Here is a 17,837-nt window from a genome sequence, read left to right as displayed (position 1 = left end):
AATCACCATGCTATCCAAGTGCCAGCTTTCCCTCTTTTCTCTCTTTCACACATAGTTCTACAAGTGTAGTACTAAGAGTTAATGCATAGCTTTGGACTTCACTCTGTTGAGTAATTTTATATCATTTACAAATTTAGCCACCTTCTTATTTACCTACATTTTCCAGATCGTTTATGAATATATTGAACAGCATTGGTTCCAGGAATCCTGATATTTACCTCTCTCCACTGCCAAAACTACTATTTATTCTTATCTTTTGTGTCCTATTTTTTAACCAGTTACTGACCCATTGTGGGACATCCCTTCATACCACATGATTGCCACTTTTATTAAGAGCCTTTGATAAGTCACCTCATAAAAGGCTTTCTTGACATCTAAGTACACTGTGTCTCTGAGATCATCCTTGTCTACATTTATTGATCCCCTCAAACAATGGTATTATATTGGGGAGGCATGATTTCCCTTTACAAAATCCATGTTGGCATTTCCTCAACATATCATGTTCATCTCTGTGCCTGAGAATTGTGTTCTGACTAAGTGAACTAAGAATGTGCCATTTTTAATGTCACTCTTTGGAGTAGATTCATGCTTTGGAAAGAAGTCTGGGTGTGGTACAACTGCCATAATCTTGGCCAATCCACTGGAGACTGAACTAGAGATGATCAAAATTAAAAGCATGAGCTGCTGCACTATGAGTTAAAGAATCAAAACTTGTTAGGTCAGGGCTACAAATCCCTCATCTTTTGTCACTTGGCATAGAGGAGAAACTGTCACACACACTCATCAGTGGGAGATAAAGGTTCCAATACATGCTGCAGGCCACATTCCTGCAATGGCAGGTGATGAACTAGTTGAGCTAATAGATTATTTCCATCTTTAAGTTCTATTTTTTCTTTCTCAATTTTACATTGTCTCCTTCCACCCCCATAATGAGCACTGCACTAGCAAGCTAGCAAGATCATTGCTCCCAGACACACACTCAACTTTGCACCCCCAAACTCAATACCCAGATAAAACCTGTCATAACTGAAATGGTGTTTTAGGACTTGTTCAGACTTTGACTACTGTATTGTTAAACACAGGCTCCTCCATCACAGCCAGTGTAAGATTGTGTGCTCCCAACCATCACACATGACATCTACTGAAGGGACAAAAATAGCTCAATCTAAATCCAGCTACTCAGCCTCTTAAATGCCTTCATGACACTCAGAAACCTCCTTCCAAAACCTAAAGCTGCTTCAGCACACATATTCCCCAGTAGCTGGCAACTGAATATTTTCTGATTAATAGTTGGCTGGCTGAATATAGTCAATAATCATTTTGGCCCCAATTCTACCACACTTAGTCCCACTAAATAGTGTCTTATGTGGTAAGCAGTCCTACTGAAGCTGCTGTGGCATCATAATACATATGTTTCCAGAATAGTCAGATAAGCATTGTTAGCCGCTACTCTGATAACCCCAAATTGAAAGAGGTGAACCCATCCTTCACTAAGCCAGTTGTTGTAATGAAGTGCCAACTTCAGAACCTAATTAGGGTATTTAAACTTTATTAGAAGATCAGGTATTTGGACTAATGATTGGGTCAACTTTTGTGTTTGCACCTTGTAGAACTCTAAGTACCTGTGATCCACAGAGAATTTGCTCGTGGGTTGGTAACAGAGCTGGCTGGTTACAGGATGCTGGTTACTCTTAGTTTCCATATGCTAGATGGCAATTTTAAAAAGTTATTTTTTCTAAAACTAGTTTCCCATATCAGTCCTTGAGGTAGTTGCAGCAGGAATGTTTCTAGCTGCTCATAGGAAGTGAGGTGGTCAATGAGGTGGTCCCTGAGAATCTTATTACTAATATGTGGTGCATGCCATGAAAACCTGTGGGAACCCATGAAACAACAAATAATCAATTCATGGAGATTTTTATTAGGAAATGAGATTAAATTCAAAATGTGCATTAGTATGTGTCTGTGAATAGCAGTTGTTCAAACTGATGTGCCAGTTTGCCGGGGAGAAGAAGATGAAGCAACTAATCCATACCTTTTCCGAATGATTGTTTGATTAATAAAGTTGTGATTGCACAGCAGACAAAAGTTAGGAAATGCCAAAGGTAAAGTCCAACAGCAGCATCAGCTCTGCTACATTGCATATCCTATATAATCATATGTCTAAAACACCATGCAGGGGTGTAAGTCTACTTTATATTTTCAAACCACTTTGCAAAAATTAGCTATTTATTAGATTTAAAATAAAATAGATCAGACAGGACCAAAAGAACATAACCAAGGACTCAGTCCCGAGATGAGTCCCCATATTGTTAGATTCCCATTGATTTCAATGAGGCTGCATTAAGCACAGTTGTCTTTCTGCATGTATCTCCTTGTACCACCAAGCTAAAGTTACTATATGATTTGACTGTGTCCAGGGGTCCCAGATTATCAGCCGCTGAAGGCTGAAGCAACTTATTCCTTGGGCTACATCTACACTAGAGCAATCTGTACACAGCAGTTATTGTCGGAAGATATCTTCCAAAAAAACTTCTGTCAACAGATTGCAGCCACACAAGAAAGTGGATTGCTCTGTTGATCTGCTCTCTCAACACAACGGCCAACTGGAAGCACAGCAGACAGGGCTGCCCTATGACCTGGAAGCCCAGTCTTTCGACAGAGGGCCCCCACAACATCCACAGCTTTTCCGTCAACAGATTCTGTTGGGAGAGACAGAAGGCTGTTAATAAAAATGCCAAGTTCTGTCGACAGTATGTTGACAGAACGAATTTTTAGTGTAGACACTAAGCAAGTTTTGTCAACAAAACTCTCTAGTGTAGACATAGCTTTGAAGTTTGTATCCAAGTCTCAGGATCTACACTGCAATCATAAGGTATGATCACAAGTTGTGTAGATGAACATGGCATAGATTTCATGCAGCTTGTTTGGATTCCAGAGAAGTGAAGCCCTGGCAAAATGGGCTTCAACACAGGCTGTACAAGCCTGCCTGCAATCCTGAGTAATTACCCCTAGGGCTATCTGGGACTGAAGCACTCACAACATGAGCCAGCTAGATGAAAGCTAGCTCAGGCATGTATACATGAAGTGCGCAATCCTTGTAACTGCAATGTAGACACAGAACAGCCTAACGTTAGCAAACTGATTCCTAAGTTCCTGGCAGGCCAGCTGTGAGAGGTTCAGGTTGCAGTGCTTGCTTGCGCCCCATGGTCCCAAATCACTTTTTACTTGTGGTATTCTGTTTAGGAGCTCTTCTGTGAAATACTAGTTCTAAGTACTTTTTAGATTAATTGCAGTAGGGGGGTAATGTGTATGCCCTTGATGACAAACCTTCATCAAAGGTAGTTAGTAAATCATCCTTTCAAACACAAGAGAAAACATACAAATATGTTGGAAATTTAAAATTGGATCTTTTCTGTCATTTTTCTTTCTCATCAGAAATAAACTAGAAAGAAAGCCATTTGGGTACTAGAAGCCTTTGGATTACAGCTACTAACCAAAAACTACACTGGGCTGCCAAAGAAGCTACTTCCCTCAAGTTTAATATTCTGGTTTTGTTTCTTCTTCTTCAACTCCCTCGGCTATTATGTTCCCAAGAAAAAATAAAACTGACTTTGACAAAGAGGCCTTATTTTAGAGAAAGGAACTAGAACAAAAGTTCTATAGGAGATCAGTATGAGTGCATCTCCTCCGCAAAAATCCAAAATAATACTGAAAATAAACTGGCTTCTTTCCCCACAGATAAACACAGTTCTTAGATGTGTAATGATTCAGCAAAAAGAAAAATAGACAAACAAACAAATAAATAAATAAATAAATAAAAGCTACATAATAGACCAACCATTCACCATTTTTCTTATTCTTCCCCCCCGCCCATTTTACATGGCTCAGCACTTACCTCTTCAATACTGCAACTAACTAAAACACCAACAGCAGGCTTAAAACCTTTCACTGGCTTTTTGTCTCTCACTACAAAGTCAAACTCTTCTTCTTTTTTCCATTATATATATTTCCAGCCCTGATCTCCCCAGACACACATCCAGTCCCTGCTCTGAGCTCCCCACACAGATCCCCTGCCCTGACTCCTGCATCACCCAAGCCTCACACACACACCCACTAGCTCCTAGCCACCTCCCCTGAGCTCACCCACATCCATCCCAACAACCCCCTCCTCTGAGCCCCCTGTACGCCATCCCACACTTAAATTTCTTACAGGTATTGTCATATCACAGCCCCCTTTCAACCTTCTGCTCTGGGAGGTTGCAATAGGACAGTACCTGTAAGAAATTTAAGTGACTTTCTGAGTGGAAGAGGGAGTTTCATGATGGATACCAAGCCTGAAGACAGTACAGCAGAACCCAACCAACACATCAGACCTGAAGGTATGGACCAAGGCACTGTTTCCCACATACTCTAGTGCATCCCACCTTTACCCTCCTGTGGACTCAAGGTGTAGCCTGGTTAATTTAGACTCCCCCACCCTTTTCCAATTCTTAGGGTTCTGGGTGAAAGCCACCTACCCTTGCCCACTTCCTAGGGCTCGGGGAATCATCTTCTGTGGGTTTGCAGGACCTTTTATCAGTGAAAGTGGGTACAATTAGAACAGGAGAGCCTACAGCGTAGATAAAGTATAAGCTGCACTGTAACAAGAGATGGTATACCCACACATCCACCTCAGAAGTCTAAGTGTAGAAATGTGGAATCTGAATCTTTCTATAATGGAGACAAATGGCATAGGTGATTTCCAAAATTGCTTGGTCTTATCTAGATAAGAAGCCAACGGGGGTTCTTCCTTCAAGGCTCCAGTCTCCCAGATCTGGCAGGTTGATGAAATAACGACTAATAAGGCTGTCAAGTGAAGCAAGAGGAGAGTGACATAGGTTCAAATGGAGGTCCCTTGAAATAGCTGAGTACCAAGTTGAGATCCCAAAAAGAAGAAAAGATCTTTAGCTTGGATATAGAGATTCCCTAAGCCCTTAACAAATCTTGAGGACATTGGGTGAGTAAATATGGAAAACCTTTCTAATGGAGGATGAAATTCTGATATTGTGACCAGATGAACTTAAGTGACTATTCCTTTATGACTCTGTGTAAAGGGAAATACACTAGCTGTCATTGAATCCAAGTACATCTCTATAAGTTGTATCCTTTTGTACTGGTATTACCATCAATCTCTTTAAGTTCAGTTATATGCCCAACTATTGGTATAGAATAAGGGGTTTCTGGGTAGACAATAACACAGTTTTGAAGGAACGGTCATTGAGTAATGCATGGCTGAGATACTGGCAGATCAAGATTCTTTCCTGATGTAGGTAAACCACCACTACTGCTGCTAGTATAACTGAATAACTAAAAATACCCTTGGGCCAAGGATGGGCTAAAGAGGAGTGATTGGTACTGGAGATTATCTTGGTCTATGGGGAACCATGGGTATTTCCTGTGCAAGTAGGTGTCTTGTAGGTCAAGGGATGAAAACTGATCCCCTTAAAGGAATTATTGCTCTCAGAGTTACCACCCTGAACTCCTGAGACTTCACAAACTTGCCCCACTGTCTGAATTTAGTTATTTGTGTTTATAACGAGCACATACAATGCTCCATTAATATGTTAGATGTAGTGAATAATTTAATCCTAATTTCTGTTTTTAATAATATCTGAGCCCCAGAGTTCCGTTTTGCTGCCTTTCAATAACCTCTTTGGGAACATTGTTTTCCTCAGCTACTTTTGGTGGAGAGCACGGAGTGGGAGTAGGGAGAAATTTGATTAGCCTGAAGACAAGCTCATCGTTGGCAGTGTGCATTGCCTTTCATTATGGCCTGCAGGCCCTCCAAGTAACACAAAGTCTCCTTTTTGACAGGACTGACAACTAAGTTATATAACAAGACACAGTTGGATAGTTTTATTTTTTTTTTAAATATTTTTGTGGGAGGGACGATTGAGTGAAATTGGATTCTAGCTTGTTTATAAAGCACCTTCCCCCATGCCCCCAAAGAATCCTAAGGCTCTTTAAAAGATTTAAATATCAGGGATGTGTAAAACTAAGGCCCTGTACTCCTATTTAGAGAACTAAATAAATATCTTAATGTTCAAAAGTGTTTGAACACTCAACAACTGCTGTTCACTGTAGAGGCAGCTGCAGGTAACAAGCAACTATGTGTCTAATTTTAGATTTGGACCATGAAATTTAGGTTCTCATTTTGGAACATTTTGGTCAAATTTTCTTTCTGAGACAATCACAAAGTACATTAATGTCTTCTGGCCAAGTTAAAAGATAATGCAGAAGAGTGAGTTTATACAATGCCCCTTTTAATCTAGTTTCAGGATCCTATTGACTGAAATTTTTCCTAGCCTTGAAACTCTTCTTCATAATCAAATCTGATTTCTTTGTAGTAGTTACACTACAATGGGTATTTTCCAAAGTGTGAGGTGGGCCTCTATGGAGTGATTCCCAGCTCTTCAGGGGAGGTTTTGCAAGCCAACAGGAAATGGTGACTGGAGAGGGAAAGCCTTGAAAGAAGCAGAAGTCCAGGCCTGAACACACAGTGAGAAATGAACAGCACTAAATTAGTGATCCCAGTTTAGGCAATCAGAAGCTCAAATAACTTTGCGTAAGAAACATTCTCTATTCAAGGTACTGTTCAAAATCATTTGCTAATGAATTTTCTTCTTTCCTTTTCCAAATCTCATTCAGAACAGGCATACAAGTTTGTGTAGTGGGGATTTATTTAATATATTATGGTATTCTAACATTACTTTTATTATCTATCTTTTTTCTAAATGGCTACGTCTACACGTGCAGCCAACATCGAAATAGCTTATTTCGATGTTGCGACATCGAAATAGTCTATTTCGATGAATAACGTCTACACGTCCTCCAGGGCCGGCAACGTCGATGTTCAACTTCGACGTTGCTCAGCCCAACATCGAAATAGGCGCAGCGAGGGAACGTCTACACGCCAAAGTAGCACACATCGAAATAAGGGAGCCAGGCACAGCTGCAGACAGGGTCACGGGGCGGACTCAACAGCAAGTCGCTCCCTTAAAGGGCCCCTCCCAGACACACTTTCATTAAACAGTGCAAGATACACAGAGCCAACAACTAGTTGCAGACCCTGTATATGCAGCACGGACCCCCAGCTGCAGCAGCAGCAGCCAGAAGCCCTGGGCTAAGGGCTGCTGCCCACGGTGACCACAGAGCCCTGCAAGGGCTGGAGAGAGAGTATCTCTCAACCCCCCAGCTGATGGCCGCCATGGAGGACCCCGCTATTTCGATGTTGCGGGATGCGGATCGTCTACACGTCCCTACTTCGATGTTGAACGTCGAAGTAGGGCGCTATTCCCATCCCCTCATGGGGTTAGCGACTTCGACGTCTCGCCGCCTAACGTCGATTTCAACTTCGAAATAGCGCCCAACACGTGTAGACGTGACGGGCGCTATTTCGAAGTTACTGCCGCTACTTCGAAGTAGCGTGCACGTGTAGACGCAGCTAATATGTCTCAGGTTATAAATAGGAGGGGTGATTTTTTTAAGCAATGGAATAGGGCAATACACAGCTAATGTACTACTATAATAGCAATTATTTTGAAACAACAATGTGTGCACCTGTGGAACCTGTGCAATAAGGATCTTAAAGCAAGCTACAATTTTAATTAATTAACCTCATAGTACTTCAACAAATTACTTTTAATTTTATGTTATAAATGTCAAAACAGATACAGAAAGGTTATCAAAGAGTAAGTCTGGGAATAGAGTAAAGCTGGAAATAGAATCCAAATCACTCACCCTCCAGCTCTATGCTGGGTCCATAATGGGCACCACAGATCTGTCAAGCGAATCCAGTTAGAATAAGATCACGTCTGTTGCAAAAAATTATTAGCTGTCTGTGCTACTGTGATGTTACGTCTTGGCCTGAGCAGATAACAAGTTTCTGAAGCCATTTCTTGGTTTTCTGAGACTTGGAACACATGGTTCCTTTGAGGCTGGAAGTTGTGGATGGTGTTATGCCCTTCTTAGATTTGGTGGAAGGCTTGCTGCTATGCTTAGGTGCATGCTTTCTTGGTTCACATTAGGCCCTGGCATAGGGATCTTAGTACTAGAATGAGCAGTGCCCAATAGAAGTTCCATGGTGGGCGGAAGGGGTGTTGCACTCTCTCAGGCCCATGTATGGGAGCGTTCACTAGCTAGGATCTGATACTAGTCCCCTGACAACCTTCATAAGTTATTTCCTGAAGAGGAGGATCTAGTTCTCCCAAGTACAGGCAGAAGAAAAGAGATATGATGTGGGCTTCCCCCAAGCAGTACAAACAGCACTGGTGCTCGATAGAATAAAGGCAGGAGTACATGTTTTGAATCCCAGTGACTTTGGCTTAATCCAAAACCCAGGCCCAGATACCAGGGGAAATGACAGAGATGGTTTGGTGGGAAACACTGAAGTGGCATCCCAAGTCCTAAATCAGGCATGAAAGGAAGAATAATAAAAATAAATGTAGAACAAGTTGGAAATCTAACCTATGAACAGCGCTAAGGCTATTTGCAGTACTAAGAATGGTTTTTAAGACTTCTGGAGTGTGAGTCACAAGAACCATAGGAGTGGGAGCTCTGACGCAGACCATGCAGTGATGAGAAGGAACAGGAAACGTCAACAGCCCAGACTGCCCTTTATTGCCTCCAATAATATCACAAGGTAACACATGTGTAGGCCACCAAATAGCACTACCTTCAAAACCTCTTACTCTCAGGGCAAAGCACATATGAATAATCCAGAGTGGAGTACAACAGGGTCTGTCACTCAAAGAAGAGACAGAGATACTGTTTTAATCTTTGCTTTCCACAGTTCCATAGACAACCACCTGTCTCAGGTTATTCCTCCTAAGAGCAAAATACTCTGCACAGATACATATGAGGAAGGGCTAGGCAAGGTATACATGCCTTCCTATCCCTAGGACATACCCCAAACAATGTCTCTGAAAGATCCTGCTGTAGACATTTTGTGGAGCGATCTGTTTACCACTTTGCAAAGGGGATTTGAGCAGGGGTGGCCAAATCTACTCCACTCTTCTGCTGCTGGTTGTCTGAGTTCTTACAGACTCTTGGGCTCATTCTCATCCACGATTTGTTTTCATATGTGGAAGATCACCCCTACCAGAATTGGCATGTGCTGAAACCATTTCAGACTTCTATTTTTCTTCCAAGAATAGTATATATAGTTAGCAGTAAGTCAGTTCTGGGGATGCAGCCTTCAGATCTCAGCCTAGTCACACATATGGAAAGGAGGACCACTTTCAGCATTACTTATGTTCTCTTTAACATATTTAGACTCACAGACTGGACAAACTTTCAGTGGACTTCTTGAGTTCTATGACTAAATCACATATGGTGGCGTATGGAGCAGTGCTTTAGCATTAGACGTTGTCATGTCCACACAGTATGTTCCTGTCATACACACAGTTATCTAATTTAGTATAGTAGAATGGTATTTCACTAATTTAAGACTATAAGATTGATCGAAGAAGCCCATTACTTGACAGACTCTCTTTATAAGACCAGACTCAGTAACTCAGATCCAATCTTTAGAACCATTTGTTTAATACCACTGTTTTTCTTATTATTCTTCATTTTACTTAAATGTTTTCTTAAGACACTAGACTTATGAATCCAGTCAGAATGAGATTAAGTGTCTGTTGCAAAAATGTATTAGCAGTCCATCCTACTGTTCTGTTGTCTTTTGGTCTGATCAGATCACAAATACTTTAGGCCTTGCTAGGTTACTGTTAGAAGCAGAAACAGATAATACAAGTCAGGTATTTCTTGGAGGTAATCTTATTTATTTACAAAGATTTTTTTCCTGAATATTGAAAGAACAAATAGCAAATTGGAGTCTGCTTTTCAGCCAGGACTCTGCCCAAAAATGTCTCTCTCTTGGGTTCTTCTAAGGGCTACTGTGACACTGCTTCTCTTGTTTTTTTGTTCATCTCTGTTTCTGACGCTCCCAAATACGCACTCCACCAAGCAATGTTCCAGTCCTGACATTTTCAGTATGTCCCAGAGAAAACCCTTGTTTTCCTTGAACTAGTTCTTGCTTAGGCCATCCCACAAAGGACATTTAATTGCTTCCTTTTGCACCTGAACGAAAGTGGGATAATCGAAACCATCAACTTCAGCAAGATCTATGATTGCTCGTGGGTCAAAACTGCTTGCTGGTATCCACCAACAGCCTCTAACATAACAATACCAAACACTGAATAGGAAGATCATCACTGCTCTAGTGAGGCTATAGGCATTTCTGGTGGTATCCACTGAAAATGTTTTGATTTTTTCACTCCTGCTAAAAGGATACATTTCTCAGTAGGTATCAATATTTTTTTTTATGTTAAAGCTATTGAATTTAACAGAGTGGGGGGTATTATCAACTCTTAACTAGGCAATGGTTGTTACTTCTGCACCTGCCTCTTACAATATTAACCTCTGGCTGGAACTTGAAACAATTCAGTTTACATAAATCTTTTTTAACTTGTGCATCAAATTTTATTTGTAAAGACTATTTAGAATAAAAATCTTACATTCTATCTGTCATAGGATAATATTGTTTTATTTATTATTTGCATAGCATCCATAAGGTAGGAACTTTGCAGCCAAGTAGGTAGAATATCCCAGGATACCGCTCTCCATGACCCATGTATTTAATTCTCAATCTAGCAACTTCACACTTTCTGCCACAAAGCCCTTCTAATTTGAGAGGAGCTCCCTGGAAAACATCCACAAAACTACCTCATTATCCCCCTTTCCATGTTTTCTAATAATTCTCCTTTTCTATGATGCCTGCAAAAATGTAACAATAAATAGGCTGCTGTTGTGTTGAAACCACAGCCTACCATGACCAAGGGAGTCACATTATTTCTTTTTACGCACCCATGCCTGGCTGGCTGACTGTTTTCAACTGTTCCATCTTGTCTTATACTTGTCTTGTGAACTCTCTGGGGCATAGACCATCTTTTTATTCTGAGTTTGCACAGCACTTAGTACTGTGGGGTCCTGGGCCTGTACACATGATAGTAATCCAAATTACATTATGAGAGCACTAAGGATATTGTATCCTTTGAAAGGTTTTAATGGTGCTTGTTTCTGGAGTTATGATTAATGTTAATGTGCCCTAAATGAGAAAGAAAATAGCAAAGATTTAAGAAAAAGAGTAAAGGGATCTTCTGGAAACCGGATAATTCACTTCACATAACAAAAGCGACTCAGTCTTTGGCATGAATGCTCTCTTGTATTTGAGGCTTTTAGGGATGCTTACTGGTACCTGATATGAAGTCCATAGGAGTCAGTGGAAGTCTTTAGACTGATTCACTGGGCTTTGGATCAGACCTATGATACTTAAATCCTGTCAGGATACCTTTTCCAGTTATTTTTTTTCTATTGGGAAAAAGCAGGGAAGGGTAAGGTAGAATTCCTGTGCATAATTAATATGCATCCATATATCATGCTATGTTGCAGTAATAGCATATAGTGAAAGCGGGATAGTATACGGTCACTTGAATTCATGCACCCCTCTGCTTACTGGCTTGTTTGAGCTGTTGTCCTCTTTAAATGCTTGAGCACAGTGGCTCCCAGCCTAGGGTCTGTGGACCACTGTGGTCCATGAGGGTATTGAAGGGGGTATGAGATAAAAATAAAAGATAAATAAAAATCACCATAGAAAATAAGTTTGAAACAAATTGCAAAGTTACAATCAATTATTTTTAGATTAAATATCTTCCAATAACGTTATTAATTGATGTCCAAAATCTATACTGTGGTTTCCTTTTTCATTTAATGAACCATGCACAGGGGCTAGAAGTGGCTTTGGTGGGGGTCTGCAGATTGTTTAAGGGTGATTGGGGGTTCATGAACAGTAGGGGGGCAACTGGGAGATCTGCTTCGTGAAAATGTTGGGAACCACTGGTCTAGCAGGATGCTGTGTTGTACCTGTTGTATCATTCTCCACTGTGTTTTCTAATGCAGTGAATAAGGGACATATCCAGTTAGGCAATCATCTGTACATCCTCAGCAACCATTTCTAAGTTTTCTTACAGTTTCTGGTGTGATTCAGTTACTCATTTGCAGTCCCTTGGGCATAGCTTAAAAATGCCCTGTAAATGGGCTCAGGACAGTTGGGTTTTGTTTTCTGTTTGTGTGTTTGCTCCTTCATTATGTACCAAGGCCTAACAGGTACTTGTGAAGATTTCCTTACATTAGAAACCTTACATGTCCTGACATCCATTCTTGCTGGCAGACTCCAGGAATGGCTGGTGGGATTTCAAATACCTCAGTGACAGGTGAGCTATTCATGTTCTTGAGCAAACAAGTTGGGCTGTTCAAAAATGTTTATTTAAAAATTGTGTTAACACATATTTAATACAATCCCCAACAAGCTCATGTGGGACGAGCTCTCTTTGCGAAAGAGGCAATGCCCACACCTTTCCCCTCCTTCAAGCAGGGGATGGAGATGTTACTTGCTCTTCAAAAGATGTGTCCCCCTACAGGTGCTCTGCATGCACTGCTGGTCAGATAACTTCAGCAGCATGGTCTGTTAGGCTTCACAAATGCTGTCCTTGCTAGAAGGCTAGTCAGTGCACACAGATTAATCCTCCTCAGTTCCTTCTGTGCTGCTGGGTCACTGACAAGACCTCTCTGAAGTAAAAGTGAAGAAGGCAAGTTGTGGAGCAACCACTGGGACAAATATCTTGAAAAATCATGGTTACTGCACAAGCCAAGTTACTTCTTCTTCTACCTATATAGGTGCTCCATTCCTGAGCAGTATCCACTCTGGGGGACTAGGATTTTGGAGTCAGGTCCATTACAAATGACAGCATTATGGAGCTGAACATGGCATTGGAACTGGAATCTCCAGTGGTTGTGTAATGTTCTGTGAATGTGTGGGACGATGCCCATGTCAGACAGGACAATCTTGAAGCAGGTGATGGATGACTGACCTTGGGGAGTGTATATGAACGGTATCTGGAGGAGTCGCAGTGTGACTTGGTAACATTGTCTGTAACACTTTGAGACTCTCTTGGAAAGTCTTGGGGCTGATCTTGCTCAGTCCTTGGATCTTTCCGTAATGGAGAGGAAAAGTGTGACAGACTTCCTGAAGGCCTTTCTCCTGTCCAGGTAGAAGGCCACAGCATTCTGGTATCTAGAGTAAGTCATATAGCCTTTCTGTTGTCTTGGCAAGGGGTGGGATAGACTGTTGGAAGAGGAATCAATTGGCTCACATAAAACAGGAAGGGGACAAATTTTGGATGTGGCTGGAGCATAACCTTTTCTCAAATGAAAACTGTTCAGAGATAACGTGCCATCAGAGCTGCTGTTTGCTTTGCTCTCCTGACCAAACTAAATGCTATAAAGGCCACTTCATCAAGGGGTAAGTGAGTAAACAGGTGGCCATGGATTCAAAGTGAGGCCCAGTCAGTCCCTTCAGTATGCAGTTTAACAGCTGTGTGAGAGAGAATAGGAAGTTGAGGTCATGGGACGACCAGTACAATAGTACAGGAAACTTTCGGTGCTTGACTGTGACTGTACTGCTCTGAATATAATTCCAGTAGATGGTGGAAGGTTGTTATAGTCACTAAGTGGACTCTAAGACAGCTTATGGACAGCCCTGAATGTTTTTTTAGTACCAGTGCATACTATAAGATGTGTGGAAGAGCTGTAGACATCAGAGATATGTGTTGGGACACACACCAAATCCAAAATCTTGACCATTTTGCAGGTAAGTAAACTGGATTGAAGGTTTTCTGCTATGTAATAACACCTCTTACACTTCCACTGCACAGGTCCTAAGTGTTGGAACCAACAAAGAGCCATGCCTGCAGGTGGAAAATGGCCAGGTTGGGATGTACAGTATCTCCTCTATTCTGCAAGAGAAGATGAGGATTAATTGGGTGAGAGATCAGTGGGCCCATCAAAAGTTATGACAGGTAAGAATACAGGTCTTGGACACATTGGAGTGATCAGAATGGTATATGTCCTATCTATTTTTGTCTTTAATAAGACCTCCAATAGTAGGGGAAAAGGAGGAAAGATGTAAAAGAGGCAACTGTGCAAGGGGAGTTATGTCCCGTCCTCTCTCTGGAGCAGTAGTGTGGATGTTTCTTGTTCAGGCATCCAGAGAACGGGTCTTTGTACGTGGTGGGGTGTGTGGCAAAGAGGGCAACTGCTCCAGGACCTGTTGATACAAAAGGGCCCTGAGCAGGAGTGGTGGCTGGAGCAACAGGCCCTTTAAATCAGTGCTGGAGCGGTGCACAGGATGCTTTGAGCAGCAGTAAATGCTGGGGCTTGAGGGCTGGCTGCTCTCAGCCCCACCCTTTCTCCAGAGGCCCCCACTCTTCTGGGAGCATGGAGCAGGGTCCCCTACCTTGCCCAGGGCCTGGTGAGGCTGCCAGCCTCACTGATGGCACCTGGATATTTTGTGAATATTACTGGATCTAGCTCCTGTTTGTGATTATGCAGGAATTTGCAGCTGAGACTATCCACCACTGAGTTCTGTTTACCAGGAAGGTAGGCAGCTGACAGTGCAATATTGTGGAAAATACACTAATTCTATAGCAGGGGTCAGCAACCTATTTGAGGCAGAGTGCCAAAATGTGATCTTTTAACCTCTCTGTGTGGTCTGAGTGCTGGTGATACTTTTTAAAGTCACTAATTGTCCTAGTTACAGCAGCTTCATTAATCAATAAATAAAGGTGCAGAGCTTGACCATTTAGGTTGGTAGCATTAGCTGGTCTTTGTTAATTCACAGGCAGCACTGCTTTGAGCAAACTCCCAACTGCGTGGGGGAGGAGAAGTGAGGCTGAGCTCCCTCCTTGGCTACGTCTACACGTGCACGCTACATCGAAATAGCTTATTTCGATGAATAACGTCTACACGATGAATAAGCTATTTCGATGAATAACGTCTACACGTCCTCCAGGGCTGGTAACGTCGACGTTCAACTTCGACGTTGGGCAGCACCACATCGAAATAGGCGCTGCGAGGGAATGTCTACACACCAAAGTAGCACACATCGAAATAAGGGTGCCAGGAATAGCTGCAGATAGGGTCACAGGGCGGACTCAACAGCAAGCCGCTCCCTTAAAGGGCCCCTCCCAGACACAGTTGCACTAAACAACACAAGATCCACAGAGCTGACAACTGGTTGCAGACCCTGTGCATGCAGCATGGATCCCCAGCTGCCACAGCAGCAGCCAGAAGCCCTGGGCTAAGGGCTGCTGCACACGATGACCATAGAGCCCCGCAGGGGCTGGAGAGAGAGCATCTCTCAACCCCTCAGCTGATGGCCGCCATGGCGGACCCCGCTATTTCGATGGTGCAGGACGCAGATCGTCTACACGTGCCCTACTTCGACGTTCAACTTCGAAGTCGGGCGCTATACCCATCCCCTCATGGGGTTAGCGACTTCGACGTCTCGCCGCCTAACGTCGATTTCAACTTCGAAATAGCGCCCAACACGTGTAGCCGCGACGGGTGCTATTTCGAAGTTGGCGCCGCTACTTCGAAGTAGCGTGCACGTGTAGACGCAGCCCTTGTGTGCCAATGAAAATCAGCTCGCATGTTGCTCTTGCCACCTGTCCCGGGAGGTTGTTTTATCGTCTCATGACTTTCACACAAAGGTGGGAACGACTGGGCACCCCCTTGTCAATACGGGTAGAATATACAGGCAACATTTGCAGTTAGAACTTTTGTGTGTGATGCTTTGATCAGTGAGGGACATGAGCACTCTTGAGTGCCCTTAGCGCGAGGAGGCTATCTATCCATAAATCTAGGGAAGATTTTAACTTGGTGGGCAGAGACAGGGCTTTTCCTAGTCTGTCCCTGTTTGGCCTGTAAACCAAGTAGAGCCTCATCTCAATGCACTGCATGTGGAGTCTAGCATGTGGTATTACTGCTGTGCCCACTGCCATATGCCCCAAGAGTTGTAGGCAGTCTGGCTGATATTTGTGGACTGTTTTGGATGGTCTCTGTGAGTGCAGCCAGACAGAGAATTCCATGCTGAGACAGGAGAACTCTGGTCTGTAGAGAGTTGAGGGCAGTGCAATTAAATTCCAGGCACTGCGCTGGTGTGAGGGTTGATTTCTTGGCACTGATCTGTAGACCCAGCTCTGCACAATAAATGCATTACATCTTTGGTGACTCAACGAGTCTACTGGAGAGCTGTCTCTGAGGAGACAATCATTCAGAAAAGGGTGTATCATGATCCATCAGGGATGAAATTGAGAGAACTTTTGAAAATATTCTCAGGGCTAAAGATAATCCCAAACTGAATATCCTGTATTGGTAGTGATCTTGTCCCACTGAGAATCTGAGCAATCATCTGAGAGTCACTAAGACCAAGATATGAAAATATGTGTCAGAGATATAGGCCAAAAACTAGTTCCCCAGTTCCAGCTTTGGAGTAACCATTGCTAAAGTGACCAGCTTGAATGGCTGAGCTTTGATAAGCTAGTTGAGAGTTCTGTGATCACGTGTAGGTCTCCAGCCCCACTTCCTCTTGTTTATGAGGGAATAGTAAAAGTAGAACTCTTTGCCTCATAGATGTTCTGATACTGGCTCCTTATTGGAGGAGTTGATCTAACTCTTGCATAGTAATCCGTCTTGAGAAGGATCCCTGAAGAGGGACAGGAAAGGGTGTTGTGGAAGGGGCAGGGACATAAAATGGTTTGAATACCCAGGGTAATTTCTAGGACCCATTGGTTTGATTTATATGCTCTCTTGGGTATTGCAGAACACTGTCAAATGTTGGCCAAATTGGTGGCTAGTGATGGCTAGTTACAGCAATTGTGGGGAGTGGTAATAAGCCTCAAACCAATGCACCAAAATTGATAATTAGAGGTGGAGGCTGGGACACGGAGAATTGCTAGCTGGACAAGTTTACATCTGGGAACTTTAATTTTCTCCCTCTGTGACTTGTAGTATCATAGAGCTGGGTAATGGGAAGTGTGGCTTAAGATGGGACTGTGGACTAAATTTTCTCTTTTGTCCCAGTGTGTAGATGCCCAGTGAATGGAGTGTAGCACAAAAATCCTTTGAAATACGAAGGGAGTCGTTCGTGTCTCTGCAAAGAGCTTAGTGCTCTCCAAAGGGACGCTCTTTAGCAGTTGCCAGCACCTCCTTTGGGAAACCTGACAAGTGGAGCCGAAAGCCACATCCGATTAGCACTACTGTGCAGATGGATCTGGCTGGAGTATCATGGGCATGCCATACCTTTGTTTATGCTATTAGCCGCCCTTCTTGAATGACGGTCTAAAATTTACTCCTGCAGTTGCTCAGTTAAACTGCTCAGTTTCTAGTAATTTATGTAATGAAATTTTGCCATAAGTGCTCTGTGGTTGGCAATTCAATACTGAAGCTTAGCCAAGGAATATGCTTTCCTGCCAAACGTGTCCAGACCTTCCAGTCCCTGTCACAGGGAATGGGCCTCATGTGGTGTTGATGGCCACAAGAATTCACAGCATCCACCACAATGAAGTTGGATCAAGGGTGGACGAGAAACTGTGTTTCTCTTGTAAAGACTTAGTACTTTTTGTCTGCTCACTTCCAAGTCAGTATGATGCTGAAGTCTCTTATACTGTTCTTGAAGGGTTAAGAAGGGCCTCACTGATGGGAAGGGCCATTTTTGAGGAGCAATATGAGTGAACAATGCCCAGAAGCTTGTGGTGCATGTCCTTCATTACCTGGAGAGTCAGCCATGTTCTTAGACAGGTCCTGGAACAAGCAGGTCACCTCCAGGGTGGTGAGGGAGATGTAATAGCTTCACCCGGGGAAGATGATATAGTTCTGAAAATTACCCCCTCTTCACCATT

The sequence above is a fragment of the Carettochelys insculpta genome, chromosome 2 (genome assembly GCF_033958435.1).
Source record: "Carettochelys insculpta isolate YL-2023 chromosome 2, ASM3395843v1, whole genome shotgun sequence".
Taxonomy (NCBI): Eukaryota; Metazoa; Chordata; order Testudines; family Carettochelyidae; genus Carettochelys; species Carettochelys insculpta.
The sequence above is the reverse complement of the archived record's forward strand: the minus strand, read 5'-3'. Positions refer to the sequence as shown.